General features: G+C 40.2%; 1 long non-coding RNA gene across 2 annotated transcripts in view; it reads left to right on the top strand.

Moving 5' to 3' along the window:
• LOC140531059 (uncharacterized) overlaps window positions 1–21,838 on the top strand; it is a 146,610-nt gene extending 124,772 nt beyond the window's left edge. For both annotated transcript variants that reach the window (XR_011976254.1, XR_011976255.1), the window contains exon 5: window positions 21,550–21,838. This is a non-coding gene — a long non-coding RNA (uncharacterized lncRNA). The remainder of the gene's footprint in view (window positions 1–21,549) is intronic.
• The last annotated feature ends 5,281 nt before the right edge of the window (window positions 21,839–27,119 follow it).

The raw sequence follows: 27,119 nt of genomic DNA on the forward strand, positions 1-27,119 counted from the left end.
TCCTTTCTGACCACTGATCTCCCTGGCTTCCTTTAAGTCCAACTAAAATACCACCTTTTCCTGGAAGCCTTCCCCAACCCCTCTTCACTCCAGTGTCTTCCCTCTGTTAATCATTTCCTGTATATCCTGTATATAGCTTGCTTTAGCATGTTAGCTCCTGCATTAGACTGTAAGTCCCTTGAAAGCAGGGACTGGGTGTTTTCCTGCCTCTTTTTCTATACCTATCATTTAACACAGTACTTGGCACATAGTAGGTTCTTAATAAATGTTTACAATAACTACATACACACACATACACACACATATGGAGAGAGAGAGAGAACGGAGGAAGAGAAGGCGCATACATATACCCACCTTAATATCCAATAGTCTACACAAATACTTTGTATAATTCAGTATTTGTCAAGGTTCTATCTAATTTTAAAGAATGGGATATATGACTGATTTTATTTCCTTTTAAATATTTTCCAGTTCCCTACAGATTTTGTTAAGTACTACTGACTCTTGAATCATGTTTTAGAATCGTTTTTAAAACTATATTAATTTTCACTGATAATTGAAAATGGCATATTAGAACTGGGAGGGACCTCAAAAGACACTTAGTGCCCAACCCTCTCATTTAGCAGATGAAGAGACTGAGGCTGGGATGGAGGAAAAGATTCCTATGCCCACAGTAGACCTTCCATGTTCCAACCCATAGTCAATCCTTTTGTGTTCTGAGTGGTACAAGCAAGTAACAAATGACTGATACATTGTATTAAAAGAGAAAAGTCAAAGTGGTTTCCTGTTATCATGTAGCCAAAGCAACCAGGGGGCAGATTTCATGCTTTGTGCTCCGCTCAGAGGAGTGTAAGTGCGTGTCTCCTGAGCCAACCCTTCCTAGCACCTGGGTCAAGTGTAAAGCCCTGAAGGATTACCATCACCATTTTTCCATAATTTATTTTCATCAGTTTGAGGAAGACATTCCTCAGTCAATTTGATTAGCTTGGCTTATTCCACCTATGGCTCATCTCATTTTGATACGTTTACATCATGGAGATGATACGAAGGAAATTAAGTTACTTTGTTAACTTGTTTACATAATTTGATTTTCTGAACTACATTTGAACTTGAATTTAAACTTATGAAGAATAAATGATTACAGATTTACTCAAAGAAAACAAAGTATCTCTGACCTAGACACATGCTGGGACGAAATACATGAATTCCTTTGACCCTGGAGGTTGAGTAGACAAGGCAATTGTATGAGGCTTCCCCTGAAACTCACTCCTTGGACAGATCATGGTTAGCAACTGATATCTGGTTGTTCCTCTTTGAGGATGAGAGAGCCATCCTTTTTTTCACTCTTCTCTGGCATCTGAAGCAGGTGAGGTTCTCAGGGAATCAAGAATTGAGAAAGTGACTTTCTATGATGAAGAAGGGCAGGAACTCTTGATTTGGATAATTCCCAGTGAATTACATGAACTGTATCATGGAGGCAGTTTTCACTGATGAACAGGTTTGGACCCTCTTGAAGCAGACATATTCTTCTTCATTATTTTAATTAACAAAAATATACCTCCTTTTCCTCCCCTCCCAACTGAGGATGAAAGAAAAATAAAATCCCTGTTACAAATGTATCATGAAACAAAACAAAGTTCTGTACTCATCAAATCCAAAGGAATATATGTACATGGACACAACACACATACATTCATATGTTTACATATAATCAGATACTTTGGCATGAAGGAGTCCCTCTTGGAAGCATGTAAAGTTCCCTATTGACCCTTGCTTTCTAGGAATGGATTCACTCTACAAATGAGTTTGCAATGTCAAACTCCTCCACTGTAAGCGTGGTTGTCAGTAGGTTAAGTCCTTGTCCAGGTACCCAGTTGATGTTTAAGAAAAGATGTATTCATGTATAAGGGAGAACAACTCTTGATGAGTGTGGGTACTGAGAATAATATGTAAGACAATAGGAGTCAGTTCAGTGCAAAGCTTAATACAAGCAATGGGGTGGGGGAAGAGGAAAAGGAGGCCTGGCATACCACTCAGGCATATACACTGCCATAGAATACAACTCGTGTAAGGGTGGCACTTCACTGGGAAGCACAGAGACACAGGTCCATTCAACAGAAAGCAGAAGCTCCAGCAAGAAGGTATGCTCCTACTGGGGGGAAAGATGTGTTCCAATGGAAAGGGGTGTTCCTGCTGAAGGGGAGCATATGCTCTAAAGTGAGGTTTTCATACTGTGATTTTGGATAGCCTCTTTAGAGCTGGCTGACCTATGCATAAGGGTGCAAAATAATATTGAGGGGGTATTATCAGGGAGAAGAATACTGACAATACCATTTTTGAAGGTTGCATAGCTGTGTCCCCCAAATAATATTTTGTCTACTGCCAGCTTATTTTTTCTAATTTTCAGGGAGTTTACTGGTCAAGATTTTGTTCTTGTGCTAGATTATTAATTCCCTGTCCAACTCTTTCTAGCTCTCATTTCTTTTCCAATTTTTCCCTCTCCAGTGCTCTCATTCCATTTGTTAAAAAAAAAAAAAGATCATTTTTAAAAGTCCTTATTATGTTTTCCAAGAATTGAGTTAAATTTGTATCTAAGCTGTTTTTCCTCGAAACTTTCTACGTAGATTTGCTGGAATCATTTGCTCCTTCTGGGTTTGCATCTTGAGAGCCTCTGTTGCTATAAAACAGCCTTTTACAGTGGGATTTTTTTTGTTGGACTTTGGAATTGATGTCAGGCCTGGGCTCTTCAGCACTGCTGAAGTGAAAGTCTGGGTTGGACATGTTCCTGCTTCCTTGGAGTATTGTGTTGTTCTAGGTTCTCAAAGCCAGCTCAGGCTGAGCACTGGGAAACTTTCCTGTTTCACCTTTAGTGGAGAACACAAGCTTTCCTTCTAGATTTTGGCCCAATTGTGTGTGCCATTTGAAATCAGGCCACATTCCCCAGAAACTGCTCATAGGAACAGATGATCTCCAAGCCTTTGTTTACCTCAAGTGGAATACCTTTGTGGCAAAAGATGGCAAATAAATGATCATCAATCAATAAACATTTATTAAGCACCTACTATGTGCCAGGCACTGTTGTAAGCACTGGGGATACAAAAAGAGGCAAAGGACAGTCCTGCCCACAAGGAACTTGCAGTCTGATGGGGTAGAAACACCACTGACATCTCTAGAATCTAATGTAGGTCAGAAGAGAGAATACTTACAATTCTGACTTTTTTTTCCCTTTGTCTCCATCTCTGGAGTTCTTTCGTACCCATCCTGTCTGTCCCAATCCTCCCTCCCCTCTCCTCTAGGAAATGCTTTCTGTCCTCCAAGGGGACAAGCACCACTAAGCCTCCTGTGAGCTCTTCTCCCTGGGCAGATCTCCATAGTCACACCCTACCTTTGTCCCAGTTCCTTTATGCTGCCTCCTATCTGCTCACACTCAAGTTTTCTTACATTCACCCTCCCCTAAACAACACTCTACTCAGTCCCTAAGAATTATTTTTTGACCCCCAGGCAAACAAGTCATCCAGGAATTGTTGTGGCCCAGGTGGGTCTTGCAATACTCCTTAATTAAGCAGCTACCTTTTCACAGTATAGGTCCAGCCCTGGGCAACAGAATGAAGCTGTCTTTCCAAGTCAATAAATATTTACCAGCTCTTGCCATGGACAAAACACTCTTGTAACAATGATGTTCACCCCCCAAATTTTCCATGATCCCAAAGAAGGAATCTTTTAGAAAATGGCAGGCTTAGGGAATTGACTCCCTTCAGAATACCCCAAGTGGGATGTTCCACAGCGATCCCAGGATGTCTACATAAGCTAGCATCCTCTTTAGTCTTACTGGAGGTGGAGCATCTTTCAGCAATTGCATTCACAGGGGCCACAGGGGCATTCACAGCATTTCAAAAGGAAGAATGTTTATGAGACATTCAGAGGGCTTCAGTCCCTCACTCAGAGGCTGGAAGGGACTGTGAGCGTCCAGCAGACATCTGCTTTTGCCAACCACAGTACTGTCTGCACCTTATATAAAGGTTCTAAATGCACATAGAACTATAAAACTGATGAAGGCCCGTCAAGCATAGAAAATAAAGGAAGTGAAAATACTGTGAGGAGTACCTAAGGATGCAAACATAACAACAGACTGGAAAAACAGGGCACATGGGGTTTGGAGCTGGAAGAATATATAGAGGAAATAAGTAATTAAGGGCCTCTTGGAGCAATTTAAGGGGTGGAGCATTCTTGTCTCTCTGGGAAGGATGCAGGGTTAGGCAGGGAGTTGAGGTCACAAAAGTTTCCTACACATTGCTAGGGGAGTAGGGAGGGTTAATTTAGGTTTTTATACAGAAAATTCTGGACCATTGCATGGACCTCTTGAGGCTCTGTGCTGAAGGTCCACAGACCCAATACTTTGATGGGTCCATGGTCTTCTAACCTGATGGCTCATCTAAGCCTTCCCATTAGAAACTACTCTTATTCATGTCTTCCTATGAAATTCCTCCTCAAAGGTTCACTCAATGTGCAGGGGGCTTTCCTCTAGAAAATACATAGGATCACAGGTCTAAGGCTAAAAGGAATCTGAAAAACCATTTTGTCCATCGCCATTATTTTGCAGGTGAGGAAACTGAGGCCCAGGGAAGTGAACTGAGTCACCCAAGGTCACACAGGTCCTAAGAATCAGAGGGAGGATTTGCTGATCCTTGGGGATTCTAGAACCATTGTTGTCCTCCCTATGCTGCCTCAATCTTCTGCTTCTTTTTGGCCATTCACATACAAGCTGCTCACTAGCTACCTCTTCCCTCTTTCTCTATGACCATCATACACTTGCTTCCAGTCCTGCCTGCCCCTGATAGCATACTTCATTTCAGCTCTTGTAAACAAGTCACCTCAGCACCATACACAATTATGAAGCACCCCTAAAGAGATAGTAATAGTGTCTACCTCCCAAGGAATTGTGGGAATAGCATGAAATAAAATTTTTAAAGAGCTTTGTAAATCTTAAAACGCTATGTAAATATGGCCTTCTTTGTTATTTTTCCATATGTTAACCCTAAATTCCTACGCTGTGGCAGGAGGTGGGTGGTACAATTCATCTCCAGTCCTCTAGACATGGGGTTTATTAATATATTAATCAGCATTCTAAATTCTTTCAAAGTTTTTTTTCCTCTAAAATACCATTGTCATATGCATATTCTTAAAATTCTGCTTGGTTTGCTTCACACTAGGTCCTGGAGGTCCTCCCAGATTCCTCTGCTACTGTCCACTGCATCATTTCTTATGCCACAATAATATTCCATTAAATTCATATACTACAATTAGCTTAGTCATTTCCCTAAAGGTGACCTCTCCTTCCTTTCCACTTTTTTTGGGGGGGGTAAGCTATGAAAAGTTATTGCCTATTTTTACCTACTGTTCCTCTTCTTTTCCATTGCTTCTTGGGTCAGTAGCAATTTCCATTCTTAAGAAACGATGATTTTTTCCTGGAAAGGAAATGCATGAACTGATGCAAAGTGAAGTGAACAGAACCAGAAGAACATTGTACACAGCGATAGCAGTATTGTTCGATGAAGAACTGTGAATGACCTAGTTATTCTCAGCCACACAATGATCCAAGACAATCGCAAAGGACTAGTGATGAAGTATGTATCCCACCTCCGGAGAAAGAACTGATATGATTGAATACAGACTGAAGCAAGCTATTTTTCACTTTCTTTCCCTCATTCTTTTCTTTTATTTGAATCTTCTCATACAAAATGACTAACATGGAAATGTTTTACATAGCTGCACATGTACAACCTATATCCGACTGTTTACCATCTCAGGGAGGAGAAAACAGGAAGGAAAAGGGGAGCGATATATTTTGGAACTTAAAACTTTAAATAAAAAGTTGAAAACTGGAAAAAAAAGAAATGATAGTTTTCTTTCTGGGAGGGTCTGAGCCTTTCAACACTGGTCTTAGTATCAGGGAGTATCTGGAAAAGTCTGTCAGAAGTACTGCCTGCATCTTTTTAATGCAACCTGGCCCAATCTCTTCCTTCTGTTTACTGTTTTCTCAGTTCTTTTTCCATCCCATGAAGCAATTCAGAGTGGTGTCTCTATGAACAATACTACAAATCCATATTTTGCCTTTCAAAGTGTGTAAGTGCTGATGCAAACAGCACCTGGATTATCTGAAAGGATGGAAATGACAGTATGATATGGGAGAAACTGTCATTCATTAATTGTGTGATCTTGGGCAACTTAACTTCTCTGAATCTCTTGGACCTGGTTATACTTGTGCTTAAAAGTTTTGTGCTTTGTAAAATGGGATGGTAAATGAATGCTATCCATTCTACAAGCCTGTTGTGAGGGAAATGTCTGGGAAGCCTTAAAACACTTTAGAAATGGGAATTCACCATAATCCTGGTTTGCCCAGGGTAAATCACTGGCTGCCTCAGTGGTGGGAGTGCTGCATATCTGAAATCCCCCTAAAATATTATCCAGGTAAAGAAGGAGTTCATCAGAGAACTGAAAGCTAGCACATTCCAGTGGTCCTTATTTATTATTGTACTGCAACATACCTTTTTCTTTCCAGCTCCTCCCTCCTGGCCCCCATCCCCCAAGAAAACCCAAGGTTCTCCAACCACTTGGAGAAGGCCAGTATTTTTGTGATGGTTAATTCAATACAAACATTCCACACTCAGTTGATTAAATGAAAGGCAACATGAAATAACACTCTATCTATAGCACATTTTTCATTCATTGCGCAGAGGCCCGAGGCTTATTTCAAAAAGCACCAGATGTTTCTTTGAGAAATATATTTGTCTTTGTGCGATGACAGATGCTCTTTGAAATTACAAAGTATGTAATAGCCCAGTTTGCCATTTGGAGTCAGGAAATTCAATTTGTTTTCTCAGAGGCACAGCTGAAAGGCAGGACCCAGGCAGGATTTCTTTTAAAGTCATAGCTCCTTAGCATCATCAGGTAAAGTGCCCTGACCCTTTGGGACTTTGAATCAAGTTAGTCAGTGACCTAACTAATGCCTAAATGAAGAACACCCCCACAGGGAACTGTCCTTCTGCCTTAGTCAATGGGCTGAATTTTAAAAGCACAATTTTCTATTCTGCAGCATGCCAATCAATCAACCAACAAGCGTGTGCCACATTTCAGAGACAGAAGACAATAATGAAATAGTGTCTTGGCCTCAAGAAGTTTCCATTCTAAGCTCTTCATTATGTCTGACAAAATCCTTCGAAATGTGAAATCAGTAAGTCAATAACCCTATACCAAAACATTGGACCCATTCTTCATCTCTCTCAAAATAAGTCAAGAAACAGGCTTCAGAAAGAAAGCATTGCTTTGTGCATTGTGACCAAGAGAGCTGAGGGTTCTATAATTCCATGTGTGGGTACGTACAGAATTTAATTATAAAAGAAAAACACGTTGACTGTATCTCATTTTCTCCCTGACTTACATGATTAAATTAGAAATGTGTTCCCTTTGGGAAGTGTCATTGAATAGTGAAGTTGAAAACATCACAGAAAGAAGAAGTTAGGGTGGGTATTATTGCATTCCAAGTGATCTTGTTATGCTCTGGGAACTTACAGATTTTTGTTGTCCTGATTTCCTCCTTAGCTGAACTGAATTCTCCATTCACCAGGGCTTGGCTACCTAGTGATTTCAAACTACCAATGCTGACACCTTAATGTCATCCTCAGTCTGTGTGGAGGTATTTTTGGTGTCTAATACAGTTGGACAACAAAATCACATTTCTATAGGAATGACTGTCACCTTACACATAATGTGCCATGGCTGAAAAGTCCTCAGAGCCAAGAATTGGGATCTGCGAAATGAGTTAGTGCCTGAGTCAATAAACTTTGTAAATTCAAAAATGTCTAGAAGAACTGACTAGCATGTCCACTCTGACATTACTATCCATGACTTCTATTTGGAAGGAGTGGCACTGTTTAAGACCTCAGCTCTTAATCTTCAAGATTGAAGGAAGCTGAAATTAGCCATTCTACTACTCCATTATTGGATGAAATTAAAATTAAATAAAAAATAATTTAAATTTAAAAAATAATATATTGAAAAGTAATACCATTTAGCATCTTCCAGTGAAATGACTCTTTTTAGAATGTTCATTATGTGTACGTGTTATTGTAAGTCTGTGTGTCTATATGTATGTTTGAGTGTGTGCATGTGCGTGTGTGTGTGTGTGTGTGTGTGTGATGGGGAAATAAACAAAATGAAGGAACTCTTTCATTGTGAAGGGAACTACTGGTGTGGAAACCGTTTGAATGGATAAAGCACCTTATCTGTTGCTTATAGTCAGAGAAAGTTGGAGGTTATGGGAAATTAAGTGACTTGCCCCTAATCATACAACAGTGTGTGTGTGTGTGTGTGTGTGTGTGTGTTCATCCTTCATTGCCAAAGAAGACCACACCATCAGAGAAATGATGACATGACTTGCACTTGACTTTGTTTTGAGTGAGGGAGGGTTATGCAGGTCACCAGCCTCACTTCTCCTCCAGAGCCATCTGAATCCAGTAAACAGATATTCATCTAGCATCTGTCAGAAGTAGGACTAGAACCCAGGTTTTCTTAACCCTCTTCCCTGTCCCACATTGCCATTGTGTTATGGTGAATGCGTGCCATAGCTCAGGATCTTGGTTGTGCTAAGTTTTCAGAAGTCCAAATGAATAAGCTTGTTTTCCCTTGAAAGAGTCCACACTGGAAACGAAACATTTACTTTGAACCTGGACATATGTGCCCCCTATGTTTTTTTTGCCATGCTAACTGGGTTTTAGGAAAACTTCTCTTGAATGTTAACCTACATACTCTGTACAGTTTAGATTCTTCATTTTTTTCTTATGGAAATGATGACACACCAGAAAGAACCATGCCAAGTCTTTGGTCTAACCCAACTTGATTTACCCACCACACTTCCCATGACCCCTTAATCCAACACTCTGTTTGTTTTGGCTTCATAGTGCCAGAAACAATGCATCTCATTGGCTCAGAGTAGCTTAGATGTCGAAGTTCATGAAACAGATGGAGGCAAAAAAGTAACCAAAGATTTACAAAATAAACAATTTTCAGAAACTCAACAGATAAACCAAATTATTGTTAACCCTTCCTATAAACATGTCTGTTTGTTTATTTGCAAAACACAGTCAATCTATGAAGAGAAACCTTTAAACTCTGGTGTTCTGCTCATGGCAGGTACAGGACATTTGGAAAGAAAGATCATTTAACTGGCTTTCTTCCTCAACAGATTTTTGTGGTTATGGCTTACCATTTATATGCATGGATCATTAAGATGACTGTGCTAATAATGATGATATACAAAGGATAGCTTCTAACTGTATCTTTTCTCATGGTGGAAGGAGAATAGAAACAGATTACACTAGATCTAGAGAACTGGTGCTGGGCATGCTCCTTCTCTCTTTCCATTCTCTTCTTAATAAACAGGGGGCAAAAAGTAAGTGGGAGGAATGGTATGAGAAAATAAAAGAGAGAAATACATAAGTAATGATCATGATTGTGAATGTTAATGGTATGAACTCACCCACAAAATGGAAGAACATACTGCGGTGAATTAAAAGCAGAAAGCAATAATATATCATTTATAAGAAATGCATTTGAAACGTAAAAATTTGCACAGCTTTAAAATAAAGGACTTCAGCTGAAGTAAAGACTTTAGAATTTATCCTCTATTCCAAATTTTTACTAATTTTATACCTCATTCACTAGAATATAAATCTAAGACTCTGCCATTATGCTGCAGTTCCTTCTTCACTGATTCTGAAGGTCTTTTTTCAAAACTCCCAAGTGAAACTCAAAAGGTGTAGGAAAAGAGGGATATGCCATTGAGCTGAGCATTGTAGGGTAGGTTGGAATTGGAAGGGCTGACCTGGGAGACAAAAAGGGATTTGGCCAGTTGCCTATCAAATCATGCACATGATTAGCATATAGAATTTTCAGGCAGTTAGTCACATTCTGGTGATCACACTAAGTAATGGTCTAGGAGGGCTTTCTCTTAAGAGCTGATAAAAGTATTCTCTCATTCAATGATTATTGAATGGCAAAAGTGTTTGGCAGTAGTAAAAGAGCAGGGTATTGGTAGAGAGATTTGTGTTAAAATTCTGACACTAATATTTGTTAGTATTGCATTTTGGGGAAGTAACTTACACCTTCTGGCACATTGCTTTTCTCATTTATATATATTTTTTTGTATTCATTTATGTATTTATTTGGTTGGTTTTTTTGTTTTTGTTTTTCCTTATTTGACTGTTTACTTGCTTCTGTGTTATATATCAGTGTACTATATTATTATATTATATCACTGTAGGTAACTTGCAGTAAAAACAACTTCTTCAGATTCAGATTGGCAATTCATCAATAACCAATCAGTTCACAATTTATGGTCTGGGAGGGCACTGAAAAGTTGCACATGAGACAATTAAAGCTTGGTGCCATTCAACAATTTGCCCAGGATTGTAGAGATAATTGAGCCCTAGAGGTATGTTTGAATGCTGATTATTTCTGATTCTTAGGATAGTACTCTATCTGCTATGCCACACTGTATCCTTATAAAATGTCATATTAGCTTCATTAAGAAAAATGGACTATCTCAAAAAATAAAAACTTGTGTTCAAGGTGACCCAGTCTCCACTTCTGATAATGTTTTATATGCTGCCATCCCATGCCTTGTTTAATTAGACAGGATAGTTGTTCAAGAAGAAATGGGCGTTGGAGGATAGGATAGGCTTATCTGCTAGACTTCTTTTACATTACAAACCCAACACCTCACATGTCTTATCAATTGTTTGAGTTTGTAAATAATGAGAGCATGCAGATGAGATTCTAATTGTTTGTACGGTTGACATTTTGAGCCAACTTGAAAAAACTTCTTTTTAAAAAGTCATGAGGTCACTGTATTGTTCACTAATTTTTTCCCCCTTTCCTTGGCATTATCCCATAATTTACCAATGGACTGGGCCAACTGTCAATGACGCTTGCCCTACCTACAGGGCTGAGTTTGTCAAAGTCATAACATTTGGTAATGTCTTCATTAGTCTCGCCTATTTTTACCCAATAAACCACGTCTAAGAGGCAAGCAGGATAGGGTATCCAGGTTAAATCAACCCATTACTGTTTGCTCAAGCAGATTTCTTCCTTCCATTTATTTATGTCTTTCTTTGGCCACAAGATTCAAATGTCATCTTGCTTTCATAATGTAAAGGGATGTATCATTCTTTCTTTCTGTGCATGGATTAAAAGTTATTTTAATGGATTTCAAATATACAACACTTCAGTAATACATTTGTGTTAATCTTGGTCATATAATGCTATTTTAAAAAAATATGTTGAACTTAAATATAAAAAGACAAAATAAAAGAGAACATTTCCATGTACACAGTTGAAGTTTATTTTTCTACCACAGAAAGCAAGAAGGAAAGGGTGAGAAAGAGAGTTGGTTTTCCTTCTGACTTTCCCCTCTATGAAGTATTCACTTAAGTTTTCACTGGCAATCCATGGCTTCTACAAGACTGAAGGGAGATTTTATAACCAAAGACTCTTACCTACTGACTTACTTCTTCACAGTAATCTCTGAAGTTCAGATTCCCAGAACCATCTTACGTCCTTTACATCATGACAAACAATTGTAATCAAATCACAACAAGATATTTCCTTTTGTATCCAAAGATGATCTGACACACAGGATGGAACACTATGATAGAGAATTTAGGCAGAGAAGAATGGACAATGGAGAGAAGATCCATTGGCATAGGAGAGGGGGAGAGAAAGGGAGGAGGGACAATAGTGAAAATGAATTCTAGTTCTTTTTACTTAGAACCCCAGTGGTGGTCATCTCCAGTGTGCCAGTAGAAATCTTTTTCTCTATCACTTTGGTAAACATGCTGCAGTTTTCTGATGATTGTAAACCCAAAGTAGATTTATAATAGGCACAAGATATGTACATACATGCATATACATGTACACAGTCATATACACATATGCACAAACACTCATGCATGCACATACACACATGTACACACTCACACATACACTACTCAAGGTATCCTAAAACCCTTTGTACAATTTAAAATTTGAATAGCTTGAAATTTCACTAAGAATTTTGGGAAGACCATATATATATAGGAATTTATGCATGTAATATACCTGTAAATATATGTGTATACATATGTGCATTTGCAATCAATCCCCAACATCCACTCATCCTGATGAATGTCTGGTCACTGGATTCAGATGGCTCTGGAGGAGAAGTGAGGCTGGTGACCTGCACAATCCTCCCTCACTCAAAACAAAATCAAGCGCAAGTCATGTCATTATTTCTCTGATGGCATGGCCTTCTTTGGCAATGAAGGATGAACACAAACAATTAGAATATATAATCAGTCTTCACGTTCCTAGAAAATGGTGTAAAAGTCAAAAATATGAAATGTTGATACATTGAACTTTCATTACTTCAAGCATTTGAGTGATTTATATAGTGACATTATTTTCTCTTCTACATTGGCAGCCATACACATTCATGGCTATGTACAGTGGAGAAGAGGGGCCTGAAATGCAAGTTTGTGGTGTGGCTGGTATCCTATTAGGGACTTCACTGGTCTTGTTCACCTCACTGTTGTAAAGAGTTCCCTGTGCTTTCAATGAATATTTTCATTGTTCGCTCTAACAACTCAAATTTTGTGTTGCACTTATACCCCAAAGTATAGCATAAATCCTTTGGGCTCTAAGCCCCAGTGTGCAAAGTCAGCTAAGTGATGTGGCTTAATGAGAAAAGAAACATGCTATATAAAATATTTGCCAGAAAATCTGCAGACACTGTCAACTGTGAGTTTGGTGTTAATAAATTGACAAAGTATTCACGATACTGTAGATTTCATGTTGTGAAAAGTGAATATTGTCTGAAATTAATGTTTTTGGTTTTTGCTTGGTTTTACTGAGATGTTAGTACAAAAGGTCACAGAATTCCGGGGAATTACTAGTGAGAAAAAATGTTTTGCATTTTAGCAATTTTATTTTGTGTACTGCATTTTATGGGTTATTTCCTAGTGACTGTTTTTTTTAAAGTGCATTATTATCAGATTGTTGTAAAGAGTTGTATGCAGAAAGGTATTCTGCAAAACTTATTTTTTAAAAAAATATATTTTCATCAGTCTCTATTGAAACATTGCAATTTTTTATAGTCATGGGAACCTAACCCTCTATTTCCTATAGGTTCAGTGTATCAACATTTCGTATTTTTGACTTTTGCTCCATTTTCTAGGAACGTGAAGACTGATTGTATATGCTAATTGTTTGTGTTCATCTTTCATTGCCAAAGAAGGCCATGCCATCAGAGAAATAATGATACAACTTGTGCTTGACTTTGTTTTGAGTGAGGGAGGGCTGTGCAGGTTACCAGCCTCACTTCTCCTCCAGAGCCATCTGAATCCAGTGACCACATATTCATCAGAATGAGTGGAGATGACCCAGGACGCACTGGGAGATCTTGGGTCTTTGATATGAACTTTGGTATCAATCGTGAGAAAGAAGAGATACAGGTACAGGACTGCCCAGCATGAAGTGCCTGCACCAAAGAAGGCACTCTCTCTATGTAAGAAAAACAGAATCTCAGTAGCACAAAGGAAACATGAGATACATAAATCCAGAGCCATCTCCATTCCAAATGTTCAAATGTACTATCTGTGCTGGAATTGTGGTCAAGCTTTCTGAGCTCATATTGGTCTGGTCAGCCACAGTTGGACACACTGAAATTTCACTTTACAATGGTGATGTCATTTTGGTCCTCTTCGAAGACGAAGGACAACAACCAACCAATCTAGGAGCTCATACTCTAAAGGAGGAGATGACACATAGGGAAGATCATAGGTGGTTGTCTTGTTTTTGAGGGGGACCAAAATGACCCAAAAATGACCTCACTGTGTTGAGGTCAAGGTACAGTATATGCTAAAGATATAACTAGAATACCATAAGCTTGGAAATTAGACTGTTTAGTCAACTCTAAAATCTTATTTGTGAAACCAGTGGTGTTATTCATTCATTCACTCACTCATTCTTTCATTAAAAGATTAATCTGCTTAGCACTGTGGGGGTTAAAATAAATTAACCCAAAACCAATCCTACCAGTTTGTTGAGATGAGCCAATTTCCTGATGGTTTTGGAAAGTTGGCTTAGGTATCAGTATCCTGTTGGGAAGTGAAACATTCTCCTTTTCTCTCTCCCCACCCCATTCTGCCATCCAATAATCTCCTAATCTCAGAATTACAAGAAGATTTATGAAGGGTCTATGGGACTATGACTGAGTTGAGTTGTTCTGATGACCATTTCCACTACTTCATAGTATATCCTGTCTGAGCCCTACTATTGCCCCCATCTTGATTTTTTTCCTTCCCTCTAGTCTAGGTAAAGATAAGAGAAACCACAGATATCAAGTTTTTTAATAATCCTATAACAATATTCTTAATACAATGCTTAATACTTTCATGGGACAAAATTGTAAGTTTCTTAATAATCGTCTTAAGTTTGCCAATTTTCCTAATATTAATTAGGAAAATAGCAGCATATGTTATTTTAGCAGACAAAGTGATTCTTACTGGAAAACTCCAGTAAAATACATTTACCCTAAATTAAATGCCATGAAGGAATGAAAATTGGATCCAAAAGATTCTTTTGATTTCGCTGTTGTTTTTCCTTTCTTTTTCTGGTTAAATTTTGAAACCCAAGGCTTCTGAAGGAAAGGGGTGGGGTGACATTATGACTTAATAGCCAAGTTTTTCAACAATTTCTGGTAGAAACCAGCTGGACTCTGAAATGGAGCCTTAGGCATTGTAATCAATACACTGGCTCTTTGGGATCAATCCATACAGGTCTGGGCAGGGGCTAGCGACTGCTAGAAGCTTTGCTAAAAGACAAAAAGAAGGCACACCAAGTGTTCTGCTTTCCGTGGCAGAAAGGCAGAGTGATATCATGAGCACAATCTAAAATTGGAATGCAGAAGACATAGGTTTGAATCCTATCTCAGACTCATCACTGAGGGTCTCTGAGCCTCAGTTTTCCTGGTCATAAAACAGAGATAATCATACCTGCATTTCTTATTTCACAGGATTGTTTTCAGACTCCAACAAGATAACATATGCATATATGTGCTATGACCCTCTCTCCCAGAGCTCACTTGCTCCATTGGCCCCTTAGGAGGAGAGGGGTTTTCCTAAGAGACCAAGCTGTCCCTTCTCTATTGCCATCAACATAAGTCCTACTGACTGTGTTCTCTCCTTTATTAAGGGCCTATGAGTAGTATCCTAGTTCCACACACTTAACATTGATTAGGTTTTACAAAGGGATATTTACTTCAAAGATATAGTAAGAACAAGCTAGCAATATTTCCCCTAATATGTCAAAGCATATACTCCCCTATACCACATCTGTCTATTAGTGATTAGGCTCACAGCTTAGCTTAGTTTTTCCGTAGCGTTGGGTGCCACAAGTTTATATGCAGACAGAATAACTGCTCTGTGAGTCTTTCTCTGATGTTGGAGTTCCAAAATCAACTCCTTCCTCTTTGGGACATTGATGTGACAAGCCTTTTCTGGATTTTGACTCCTAGATTCCTAGTGCTTATAGTTGGTGACTCTACATCCTTCATGTAGAATGGAAAAGGAAAAAGAAAAGACCAAGGACCTTGGCATATTCTTTGAGGCAATATGGCCTCAGGGGGTCCTCAGAACTTCCTCTACCACATGATATATCACTAGATGGTATCAGCTAATCATCAAGTTCTCCCAGATGCAAAACAAATCACAGCAGTCATAGGTGAAGTTTGCTTCTGCTTTCAATCATTCTCTCTTCGACCATATGGTGAGCTACCTAGAACCAATTACAAAATGTTCGCATTTGCTCCCAAGTCTCTCCAACACACTTCCTTTCTGCGTCATCATGTTTCTCCAAGAAGCAAACTGCCTAGTTTCCTCTGTGTAGAAAGGTTGCCTCAGTCAAGCCTGTTGGTAGGTTCTGCACCTCTATCAAAGCCTCAAGTACATATGGAAAGTGCTTTGCAAATCTTAAGTCAATGAATAAATATGGTTCTTTGCTACTATGTTGGAAAAGAATTTTCCCAGCAAATGCTAATCACTCATTTCAGTGTTTCTGAAAAAATGGTTGAATACTTTAAAAGATCTATGACCTTATTGATCAGCTAGGTGGCACAATACATAGAGCACTAGGCCTAGAATCAGGAAGACTCTTCTTCCTAAGTTCAAATCCGGTCTCAGACACTTAGTAGCTATGTGACCCTGAGCAAGTCACTTAACCATGTTTGCCTCATTTTCCTCATCTGTAAAGTAAGCTGGAGAAGGAAATGTCAAAGCACTCCAGTATTTTTGCTAAAAAAACAAACAAACAAACAAAAACCCAAATTGGGTCAGGAAGAGTCAGACATGACTGAAATGACTAAACAACAACCTCATTGATGTGAACATCTTCTTCAATAATTCATCTCCATGCACCAGCAATGAATAAATATCCAGCACATACAGGCATTGCTAGGCTGAGAACTCTAGGGCTGGTGAACATTGTCAATTCCTGTCCTTTACCTGTGTTTTCCTCAGCTTCATTGCCCTGAAATTTCTTCTCTCAATAGGGAATGATCCTTCCAGTGCTCTAATTCCAATCCAACCTTAGGTTCCTGAGGAACAATTCTTTTTTTTATACCTTCCTCCCTCCCCACCCATCCCCACTGAGAAGGCACGAAATTCAATTTAGGCTATATATGTGAAGTTTTTCAAAAGACTTCCATAATAGTCAAATTTTATAAGACTAACTATATTTCCCTCCATCCTATCCTGCCCCCCCATTTATTCTATTGTCTCTTTTGACCTTGTTCCTCCCCAAAAGTGTTTCCTTGTAATTACTCCCTTCTCCCATTTGCCCTTCCTTCTATCATCTCCCCACACCCCACTTATCCCCTTATTCCCTACTTTCCTGTAGGGTAAGATAAATTTTCATACTAAATTGAGTGTATATGTTATTCCCTCATTAAGCCAAAAATGATGAGAGTAAGCTCCACTTTTTCCCTCTCACCTCCCCCCTTTTTACCTGCATTGAAAAAGGTTTTTATTGCCTCTTTTATGAGAGATAATCTGCCCCATTCCATTTCTTCCTTTCTTCTCCCAATATATTTCTCTCTCACCCCTTAATTTTATTTCTTTGATATCATTACTTCATATTCAAGTTACCCTGTGCCCTATGTCTATGTGTGTGTGTGTGTGTGTGTGTGTGTGTGTATAATCCCTCCAACTACCCAAATACTGAGAAAAGTTTCAAGAGTTACAGATATTATCTTCCCATGTAGGAGTGTAAACAGTTCAACTTTAGTAAGTCCCTCATGATTTCTCTTTCCTGTTTACCTTTTCATGCTTCTCTCGATTCAGCTCTGGTCTTTTCATCAAGAATGTTTGAAAGTCTTCTACTTCATTGAATAGCCATTTTTTCCCCTGAAGTATTATACTCAGTTTTGCTAGGTAGGTGATTCTTGGTTTTAATCCTACTTCCTTTGACTTCTGGAATATCATATTCCATGCCCTTCAATCCTTTAATGTAGAAGCTGCTAGATCTTGTGTTATACTGATTGTATTTTGATACACACTACTCTAATTGTGTCTTCCTGGCTGCTTGCAATATTTTCTCCTTGACCTGGTAACTCTGGAATCTGGCTATGATTTTCCTAGGAGTTTCTCTTTTCAGATCTCTTTCAGGAGGTGATTAGTGGATGCTTTCAATATTTATTTTACCTCTGGTTCTAGAATATCAGGACAGTTTTCCTTGATAATTTCATGAAAGATGATGTCCAGGCTCTTTTTTTGATCAAGGCTTTCAGGTAGTCCCATAATTTTTAACTTGTCTCTCCTGGATCTATTCTCCAGGTCAGTTGTTTTTCCAGTGAGATATTTTTTCATTCTTTTGGTTTTGTTTTGTAATTTCTTATTTTCTCAGAAAGTCATTAGCCTCCATCTGCTCCATTTCTAATTTTTAAAGAACTATTTTCTTCAGTGAGCTTTTGAACCTCCTTTTCCATTTGGCTAATTCTGCTTTTGAAAGCCTTCTTATCCTCATTGGCTTTTTGGGCCTCTTTTGCCATTTGAGTTAGCCTATTTTTCAAGGTGTTATTTTCTTCAGCATTTTTTAGGTCTCATTGACCAAGCTGTTGACTCGCCTTTCATGATTTTTTTTGTGTTGCTCTCATTTCCCTTCCCAATTTTTCCTCCACCTCTTTCACTTAATTTTCAAAATCCTTTTTGAGCTCTTCCATGGCCTGAGACCACTGCATATTTGTTGAAGGTTTTGGATGCAGAAGTCTTGACTTTTAGGTTTTTCTCTGATGGTATGCATTGTTCTTCCTCATCCAAAAGGATGGAAGAAAATACCTGTTCACTAAGAAAGTAACCTTCTGTAGTCTTACTTTTTTTCCCTTTTCTGGGCATTTTCCCAGTCAGTTATTTGACTTTTGAGTTCTTTGTCAAGAAGAGGGTATACTCTGGGAACCTCTAAGTTCTCAAGTTCTCCAAGGTGGCACAATCATGGGAGAAGAGTTTACTCCTCTCCTGGCCTACGCACTTATCTATGAGCAACCACAAGTACTCTGTTCTACCCAGGATCTGTCAGTAGGGTTCCCTCTCCAGAGCCTCCACCAGCTCCACTGCCAGTGCTCCTCCTCATTCCAGGGCTGCCACTCAGGGCTGAGATCCAGATCAGCCACTCAATTCCCCCAGGGTCTTTAGGCTGAGGGATCCAAAAATGGGTGCTGCTGCTCCAGTTGCTTCTTCCACTAGGGCCAGACCGAGTTTCCTTCTCACCCAAGTGAAAGCGCTTTCTCACTGACCTTTGAAGCTATCTTTGGTGTTTGTGGCCTAAACAATCTGGAGACTGAAGCTGTTGCCCAGGATTCTGTGTCCTGAGGCCTGCTCCAGTCCTGTTCCTGCTGGTGCTGCACAGCCTAGGCTGGGCTGTGCTCCACAGGCTCTGCAATGTTATGAGACTGGTGCAATAGACCTTTCCTGTTGTCCTTCCAGGCTCTCTTGATCTGGAAATCTCTTTAACTCTGTCATTATGTGGCTTCTGCTGCTCTAGAATTTGTTTAGAGTCATTTTTACAGATATTTTATGAGCTGTTGGGGAGATCTTCTACAGGTCTGTCCTTCTACTCTGCCATCTTGGCTCTGTACCCCCCAAGAACAATCCTACTTTTGAATCCTGCCTAAAGGTTTCTCACCTTTGAGGAGAGGGAGAAAAAAGGTCCCCAGAATATCAGGTTTGAAATGGGAAGTTTTATTCCCACATAGAAAGGGAAATACTTAGCAACAAAGAATTATAAAATGATTATAATCATCTGAGAAATTAATATTCAAGGCATTGAATTTGGAATATTGGCAACAGGGGCTATTCATTAGCTACTTAAATATCATTTCCACTGAGTCCAAAGCAATCAAAGCCCAATAGACTCATTTCCAGTAGTTTCTCTCTTTATGTGCAACTCTCTCTGGCAATCAATCATTGATGGCTACTGCTGCAGTTGGCTACAATTACCACAGCAATGACCACACCCATCTGTTTGGGTTCTGGGCAAGGGAGGGGGAAAGAAGGGAAGGGAAGGAAGATGTCTATTGTGTGATCTCACAAAACCCAAATAAGAAGTGGCCTCATCCTAGACATAGGCTTGCCTAGTATCCCATGTGTTCAAGGGCCAGCTTCATGGAGGTTTGGCAGGGAAACAAGAAGGGCTCTCCCTCTGACTCCCCACAGAACAAAGAATTATCCTTATATCTTAAGGATGGCAGGGAGGAGAAGGGTGAGCATCAGAGATTTCCCCTTTTGTATATCCATGGAATTCCATCTTAACAGCAAGTTAAATGTCCTAATGGCAGAGGTAGAGGGTGGAGAAGAGGAAGATAACGGGGGTGACCTGAGGTACTGACCAAAATGACAGATGAAATCTTTCGGCCATAGCAATGAATGAAGAGAGTAGGACAGTCATCTGAGTTTTGTATGTAGTAGGCATTTAATAATTGCTTGCTGAATTTAATTTCATCAGTGTGAATATTCTTTCCAAGAGTACAGTTTCTAAGCCATTGACACCTTCTTATCTTGTGCACACTCTTGCCTATACTCTCCCATAAATCTTCAGTGTGAGATTCTCTCCATTTGCTGGATTGTCCTATAGATCTCTGGACTTTACATGGGTAGCAATGAAATGCACAGGCTGTCCATCTGATTTATGGCTCATGCCTCTCCTTCCCTAAATGAGCATCTCCTTGAACATCTCCTTTAACCTCACTTCTGGTGTCTAGTTCTCCATTGGTGATGGACTGTCATCTGCTCACACCTGCCATGCTCTTATGCATTTCCCCTGAGGGACCTGCTACTTCTTCAGAGATTGTAGCCTTCCATGATTCACAGTATAGAGACTATCCTGAAGAAAAATAGGGTTAAAGTAAAAATACAGTCCATGCGTTTCCAAGACAGAAACAAATCGCCATATTTTCTTTCTCCTGACTAGTTCTGTAAAGGATGCAAAAGCTAGCAGCCTGTGGCCAGTTAGTGTATCACGTTCTATTGCCTTAACCAGCATCTTCAACCATCCTGCAATCAGAAAATCTCAAGGTGCAAAGGGTCATCACAGACCAGAGTCCAGTCAGCACCTCATCAATGCTCCACAAATTGTCCTCTAGCCAGGACTGGAAGTCCCTCAGTGTGGAAGATGCCAGCACCTCTGGAGGCAATTCATGCTACTTTCTGATATCTCTCATTCTTAGGGTGTGGATGCTTCTATCGAGGCCAAAGTAGGTTCTCTATAGTCTTTATCCACTCCTTGGTTCTCATTCTGTCCACTGAGGTCAAACAAAAGTCTAGCTCATTGTTCATGTGAGAACCTATGCACATGTATTTGAAAATAACTATCCTGACACTTTCCCTCCCCACCTTCAGCCAAAGATCTTTCCCCAGGCTAAACCTGCTTGGTTCCCCTCCTCTGAGTGTCCTCCCATTTATTATGCCCTTCTTAAACTGTCAACCCAAAATAAATGTGTGCAGCTAGGGATATCATAGTACACAGAGCTTGAGGCCTGGAGCAAGGAAGACCTGAAGCCAAATCAGGCCTCAGACACTTATTAACTGTATGACCCTGGGCAAGTCGCTTAACTTCTCAGCAGCACCTGCCTCCCAGAGTTGTTGGTAAGATCAAATGAGATAATATTTTGTAACATTCTTAGCACAGTATCCGGCACGTGGTGAGTGCTATATAAGTATCAGCCATTGTTATTACTGTGTGATCTGAGCAAGGGAGATCATCACAAGGCAATCACTTCTGGACATCATACCCTTTTTATTGCAGTATAAGTCTGAAAATCCCAGATCTTTTACTGACAAATTGAGGTCTCTTATTCTTGTGAAACAGATTTTTTTTATCACCAATATTCTGTGACTGGGTGTTCATTAATACATCTGTTTACATGCTTCACTGAGTTGAGTATAATGTGTTCATTCTCTTCTCATATAGACAGGTTTTCTCAACAAGGGGTTGTGACTGGACCAGTGGTAGCTGACCTGGGAGCTTTGGTTAAACATCTGAAAGTAACCGTACAGTTAATGAATAAACTTGGACTTTTCCTCTTGAAAACCAAGGCCAACAAAGGCAGAAACTACAGTTCCTTGTACCACGATGAACATAGAAGGTAAGAAAATGACATTGTCAGTTCCAGTTCATAGTATTCCTCATGATTACTACCTGAATGTTGCCTTCATCTCTCTGGAACCAGTCTGATTTGGGGACTCAAAACTTCAAGAAGGAAAAGCCAAAAATTAAAATTAAAAAAAAAGAAAATGTGAAGCTTAGATTTCTGGGTTGTAAACAATTGGGCTAGAAAGAGGAAAGTGCTATAACATGCCTAATCAAATACTTGGCTCTTGCTATAAGAGGCGTTTAAAATATACTGGGTGATTGATTGACATCCAGGGCTGGGATAATGGAAAACTGCTTCTGACTGAGGAAGGTCAGGAATAGGAGGCCAAAGGGTCACTGGAAGCTGAAGAACTAATCATAGATACACAGTCATGAGTATGAGCAAGTAGGGACAGGTGTGCCAAAACAGGATCAAAGACCTAGAGGTCATACTAATGGGGAGAGGACAGGTGAATTCTGCTGCCCTGAGGCATTAGAGGTTGGTGGTAGAGCTCAGTACTTTACCCAAGATTCTACATGCCAGTTCAGGTTGGGGTAGTATAGGAAATCATATGAATAAATTCCATGCACTCTTTGGGAATGCCAACCCTCAGACAATGGTGAGTCTTAGGATGTCCTGTGGAAAGTCTCAGAAAAGATGAGACAAGGGCTTGAAGAGGATGCAGCTAGCCTGAGACAGAGGAAAAGACAAATGGCAATTGTATGAGCTGAGGACTTGGAGGTTTCTTGTAGACTAAATATGAGGGATAGATTCAGGACAGGTTGATTCTAAATGACTGCTTCAAATGAACAACATATTATATTTTCACCTACTGTGTCTGAGCACTTGAGAGAATCTTGTTCTGTTCTTAAAATAGCCCCATCAATCTCTCCAATACATGCCTCCAGAGTCCAGGAGAAGCCACAATGTTCCCCTCAATGGTCTAGGTTACTGTGCTGACACTCTGTGCCAAGGAGATAGAGGGTAGGTAATTAAGGACCTGAGACCAGCACTTCCTGGGACCTGCTTGGTGGGGGGAGGGAGGGAAAGAGAATGAAAGTATATTTAATTCAGTACCTTGATCACATTGCTACTATGCCATCACTAACAAAAACAAAAATGAAAGCAAACTCGTGAGTAGGTAAATCCAAAATGTTCATTTTGTAATAGGATATATTGGATTGGGGGTCCCAACCAGAGGTTTGAGTACCTTCTCACCTCAATACTGTGCTCTGTACCTCAGAAATAGCCAAGCATGACAGAATCATTAGGGATTGATGGGAGGAGTCTCAGGGAACCTCATGACATTCAGATGGGCAGGTGATCACTTTCAGGGAGCTATGAGAATAATATCAGAAATCTAATTTCATGAAATCAGTGAAATGGAAGCCAGGAATCAGATGCATAAAATGAAAAGATCACAGGATTAGGCTCCCAGTCAATGCAGGACTGGAGCTCAAGGGTAGGAGTGCAAAGTCTGGAACACTGGATAGCACCCACTGCCAGCAGAACTGCATGCTGATTTAGACACCTTTGGATGCCAGACTGTTTCTCTCTATAGCATCCATGCTCACAGACAGGACTGATTGTATAGGAATGGGGAGGAAGAAGAGTTCTAGCTACCAGACTTAGAGGGATGTGGGCACCAAGAAGATCATTAGAAGGACGTCCTAATACAGTAACCTGATCAAGCCACTCCTTAGAAATGAAGTCCCTTCAGATAAAGCTATCGAGAACATTTATTTTTTTTCCAATTCAATAAGCATTTATTAAACAAATAAGTGCCAGGCACTGTGCCCTAAGAGATTTACAAAGTTTAAATGACGTAGTCCTTGCCCTCAGGGAGTTTACAATTCCAGTATGACCTTTAACACATATACAGATAACCATAATACTAATATTACATTTCAAGTGTCAAGAGAGATGTAAAATGAAATGCCCTATGAATCCCCAAGGAGTAAGTGACTGTCATTCATAGGATCAGGGAAGACTTCATGGAGGATGTGACAATTTGGATTAGGCTTTAAACGTAGGACCTTCTGGGCATAGAGGATAATGGAAACAAACTGATTGAGTTTGGTAAGCGCAGGGCAGAGTGTGAATGACGTGGAGGGGGTGGCACTGCTTGATTGGAGTACAAATTGAGGGGTACAGTATTAATTAAAGCTTCAGAGGTCAAGAGGTCCCAGATTGTGCGAATCTGTAGTCTGAACGCTCACTTCAGATAGGCTTTGCTAAGCATTCTTTTTACTGAACTCATAGTCCTGTAATTTTAGAGCTACAACAGGTCTTTTAATTCACACTTATTTTTAAATTAAATCAAATTAATATTTAATGAATAATTTAGCTCAATGCCTTCATTTTTTATTTTGCATATTTTTTAAGATCTAAATTTATTTATTTATTTATCTTCAGTTTTCAACAATCATTTCTACAAGATTTTAAGTTCCAAATTTTTTCTGTATCTTTCTCCTCCCTCCACCCTGAGATGGCATGCATTCTGATTACCCCTTCCCCCAGTCTGTCCTCCCTTTTAGCACCCCTCTTATCCCCTTCCCCTTTACCTTCTTGAAGGGCAAGATAGATTTCTATACCTCATTCTATTTCCCAGTTGCATGAAAGAACAGTTTTTTAACATTTGCTTTTAAAACTGTGAGTTCCAAATTCCTTCCCTTCTTTTCTCCTCACCAACCACCACTGAGAAAGTGGTTTTACATGTGTATTTATGAAAAACACCTCCATAATAGTCATGTTGTAAAAGACTATTTCCTTTCATCCTATTCCCCCCCCCAATTATTCTATTTTCTCCTTTGACCCTCTTTTCTAAAGTGTTTGCTTCTGACTACCCCTTCCCCCAATCTGCCCTCCCTTCTATCATCTCCCCTCTTATTCCCTGTAGGGTAAGATACCCAACTGAGTGTGCATATTATTCCTTCCTTAAGCTAAATCTGATGATAGTAAGGTTCACTCATTCTCACTTCCCCCTTTCCCCTCCATTGTAAAACCTTTCTTCTTGCCTCTTTTATATGAGATAATTTACCCCTTTCTATCTGATTTGTCTTTCATTGACTTTTCTGCCCTCCCTGAAATCCCATCTTCAGAACTTGTTTACCAGTGGCCACCTAGGTAGGAATCCCCTTGTATGGCACTGAATCATTAAAATCTACTTAATGGTCTATTACCCTTTAATTGAAAGTTGTTCATAGTAAAGTAAGCCTCATACAGAGCTGATGTGTGTGTGGGGGAGAAGAAGTGGGGGTCCATGAGGCCTTGGGCAGGCATCCTCTGTCATTCAGCTCTTATGAGAACGAAGGCCACACTCTCAAAATGTCAGGTACTACTCCAAAGGGAGATGACAGAAATGCACAGGTGCTACTCCTTTCGGACTCTTTGTAACTGAAGGAATATCTCCAGGCACTTGGGAATTAAAGTTGGGTTGCTATTAAGCCTGCCAGAGGGCACACATGTAAAAGGCTGCATGCTGTCAGGAGCCAATGCTCAGTCAGTTCTTAAAACCTCAAAATTCATCAACGGGACTTCTATAGCGGCGTCTTGGACAGGAGGCAGGAGTTCTTTTCTAACATGGTCATTTTTAATCCTCTTATTGTTTGTCATTGGGCACCTGACAACGGAATTCTCTTTTTGACTGTTTCAGCATCTTCTTCCCTTTAGTCATACTTGTAAGGAAGTCATTTCCCTTGGTATTTGGAACCCTGAATTCTAATTCTTTTCCAGGCACAATGGAAATAAACAATCGGCTTTCCTTGCTCCTCAGTCTTCCTCCGTTTCAGCAGGATGGGAGGCAGGTAGAGATTCACCTTGCTCGGGGGTCATGGGTACCACCCTGAGTTCCCACAGTTCTAATTTACTGAGGCATATTTGTTTATTTGTTTTAAGAAACACTTGGCATTTATATTGGTGTTCTTGCAAAGGAAGTGTGTGTATGTGTGCATGAGTGCATGTGTGTCCACAGGAGAGTTGGGATGGCATGCTGTTCAGCACTCCACATCTATTCCGTTCACTGGCAAACTATATGATCCCAATCGGAAATTTCACAAATAAGTGATTCTCCCATTTGAGCAGCAGAAAATGTCAGCTTCAGAAGTCATTGAACTGAGAGTCTTTGAAAGATTAAATTTATGACCATTTGCAGATCCCTTTTACCTGTTGCATGCTCTATTGAGGTGGGGGGGTGGCATTCAGTCATCTTCCAAGATTATTTCAGTCCCTCTCTGTCCAGATTGTGACTGACCTGCATCCCAAGCTGTCCTAAGTCTGTCACATCCGCGAAAACATTTTAAATGTCCTATTTACACTGTCAATGTCAGCGGACTGAGTGAAAAACAATAATACTCACTTTAAGCAGATGTTCATAACTGAGAAAAAGCTGTCCTCTCTGGAGACACAGAGAACAGCTACATCAGTGCCTTGCCTCACCAGAATTGAGTAACTGGGTAAGGGTCTAACAGGAGAGCCTTTGGAGAAGTGACTTTGCTGGAGTCAGGCAGTAGTAGAGATTACCTACCTGAGAGCCAACATGGAAGTGTGGATATACCAGTGCGGGGATAGGGGGAAGGTCACACTCTCAGAGTTTTCTTTAAAGTTTTCTCTGAAAGTGCTGACAATCTAAGATTCTTCCCACATTGTTTTCGGCAGGTGCTCTTAGCTAGAGACAGAGATCCATGTTTAGCGTGAATATCACATTGGCACTACACCGTGTTGGGTGATCAAAGTATCCCTTGTTAGCAGTCAAAAAGTCATGGACCCTGAATGCTGGTGCATCACTTCTCTTCCAACACTGGAACATCATTTCTCCTTGAATACTGAATTGTTCTCCTGCTCTCTGAGAGGATGAGTGGGTGGAGTGGGCATGGGACTCATGGCCTTAGTGGCTCTTCTCAGTTGCCTTTCCAGAGTATTTTTCAGGTCATAAGACCCATCTTCACAAGCAGGCAAACCTCTGCTTCTAGGCTTAGTGATGGACACTGCTATCTGAATACTAGCCTGGATAACCCATCACCAGATGGGTCACAGAGGTCATGGTGCTACCCATGGCAATTCAAGTCAACCATGTGTGAGGGGCGCTCTGGACCTGGGCCCCCTGGGTGGATAGGAGACGCCCAAGAGTCTGGACCTGCTGACGTGGCTTTGCCACGGTGGCACTGCTGACGCGGCATTGCCACGCTGGCACTGGGGCGGCTCTACTGGACTGGGCTGGCCTCCGCCCTCAGGGAGGAACTGGGGAGGGGCTTACTCGGAATAGGAGGGCGAGTTCTGGGTGATTTAAGGCACAACACGGAAGGGGACGGCGGGATTTCTTGCTGACCGTCATGTAATAAAGGTGCTCTTACCCACCTCCGGAGTTCTGCCTGATAATTTCTCCCCCCGATCCCCAAGGGGGGAGCCA

The sequence above is a fragment of the Notamacropus eugenii genome, chromosome 3 (assembly GCF_028372415.1).
Source record: "Notamacropus eugenii isolate mMacEug1 chromosome 3, mMacEug1.pri_v2, whole genome shotgun sequence".
Taxonomy (NCBI): Eukaryota; Metazoa; Chordata; class Mammalia; order Diprotodontia; family Macropodidae; genus Notamacropus; species Notamacropus eugenii.